A 2,385-nucleotide genomic window follows, 5' to 3' on the forward strand; every position below is an offset into this window, starting at 1 on the left:
GGGGCTGCAGCCCCCAGTAGGGGGCGGGCTCACGCCCCTCACTGCGCACGCGCCACAAGCTGACCCTGGGCTGGCCCTGCCCTTGGAGGGTGCAGGGCAGGGAGGCGCTTGGTAGCCCCTCCCCCCCTCCAGCATTGTTGCAGCACCGTGGGGTGCCCTGAGGTCCTTTCAAGGGGGCTGTGCAATGTTTGCGCACGCACGACGTGCCCTGAGCTTTCCAACAGGAGTCTGGGGTGCTCGCCACCTCCCGCCCCGAGCTCTGTGTGCTGACGTTGTTCTGGAGCAAGCCCCCCCCCCCCCAAAAACTAAGAGGTGGCGTTTTCCAAGGTGGGGTGGGGACACGAGCATAATGAGGCGGGCCCCAAGCCTACAAAGCTTAACAACTGCTAGACAGACTGAATCGGAGGTGGATCAACTAAAAGCAAAGCCATGTGTCATAACCCGAAAACACGTTATCTCATTTAAAAAAGGCCGTCGCGTGATCACCCAAAATGTCACGTCAGGAAAATAAAGGACAAAGTGCACGTGGAGTGTTTCGCTTCCGGCGAGGACCTCAGGGCCTTGCTGCGCATTCGGCATCAAGCTGGGTAGCGACGAGTTATAGAGTTGTTAGATATTTTCAAGCCCCAACTTCAGCGCAGGGAGGCCCTTTTTATACCTGGAGAGCCATTTTTACAGTGTGATGATGACTTTGCATGGTCTACGTTTATGACATGACTGACCGGGGAATTGCATAATGTATGTGACGCGGCAGGGCTTTACACTAACATTTAATGCACATGATTTAAGAGGAAGAGCTGTTGCAAACATCACTCGGCAACCTTTTTCATCTAATATTTAAGCGGAGCCCCTTCTTGCTCTTGTATGTACCAATAATATTGAAACGCACCAAAAACATTGAAAATTTGAGCCCAGTGCCTCCTTTCATTCACCAGAACACATACTATGGGTTGGGGAGTTGCTTGTTGGTTTGTTAAGAGAAAAGGCTCAAGAATTTTGCATATCTGGGTCTTTTACTTCATGAAAACCCATTGTTTTTCAGTATCTAATGGCCATTATTTCATTGCAAGCATATGCAAGGAAAACTTGTTTTTATTCTAACAGCTTACACTGAAAATACACCAAATTTATATTCAGCATCATTAGAGTTAAGATTATAGTAGAGGAGGAATTGTTCAGATTCCAAAAAATGCTATACATTATTTATCTAAAATATTTACCATCTTTTCCACTTAAAAATATTAATCTTCCCCCTTAAAAATACTCATGAAGGCAGGTTTTATCCTTCTTTTAAAAATGAGGAAAATAGAGGTGGAGAGAAAGACAAAATTCTCTGGTCAGTGGAATACAGATACAAGCATGAAAAACTTTCTTTGTTTGTCCAAAGCCCTGCCAGCTTTAGGTGGTATTAGAACTCAGAGGTTTCTTAACTATTCAAATTTGCCTAACCATAGACCAACCATAGGCCAATTTGAGTAGTTAAGAAACCTCTGAGTAGTTAAGAAACCTCTAAGCTTATATTTTTGAGATGTGGTAAATGGATTACCAATTTTTTAAAAAGAAATTTAGGGGTTAATTACAAAGTCGGGAGTACTGCCTTCAGTTAAAAGTTAACAGACACTTCTAGACAGACAAGGTTCTTTTGGTAAATCCACTATCTTTTACTAGACCAACTCAAATAGTTGGAAAAATTCTTTTTTAGCAAGCTTTTGGGTACAAACAGCCTTCGTCAGGCTGAAGGAAGCCCCTGCAGATGGTCTGTGCTCTATACACTCCTAAGGACTTTTCAGTTCCTTAAAACATTCCAGACTACACATACTGAAAGTTCCCTATTCTCAGTGTCTTCTAAGTTCAGCCATTTCCAAGAAAGAATTTAGAGAGCAAATATGTTGTTCATCTATGCTGAAAACCTTTTACATTTTTTTTTATTAAGTTCTACCTCTTCAGTACTTTGGAACAAGGATGCGGGAGCTGGGGGTGCAGGGATCAGGCAGTTACGTGGTGTTCAGAATATGCTCTTGCTGTCCTTGTGAAAAAGTTGCCCAAGTTTTGCTGTATGCATTCTAAAAATCTAAGAGTCCAATGAGTAACCTAGGATCAAATTTAAGTGTTAAATGATCTTACCTGTAACTAAAGTGAATAGAAGCTGCATCTGAGCAGATGAAATGCAAGACAAATGCTAAGTACTCTGAAAAAAAAGTCAGGGTGCAGGCATCTGAAGCTGTCATCCACAATTAAAGGACATTTGATATTTCTGGCCAAACATACTAACCCATAGTTCCCCAGTAAGGTAGTGGGAGGTTCTCCATTTATTAGGGCCGCTGTGAAGATATATTCAGTAATGTTTCCTGAACACCCAGCATGGCAAAAGCATTATAGCATTTA

The sequence above is a fragment of the Crocodylus siamensis genome, chromosome 5, assembly GCF_052110815.1.
Source record: "Crocodylus siamensis isolate JL-2025a chromosome 5, ASM5211081v1, whole genome shotgun sequence".
Taxonomy (NCBI): Eukaryota; Metazoa; Chordata; order Crocodylia; family Crocodylidae; genus Crocodylus; species Crocodylus siamensis.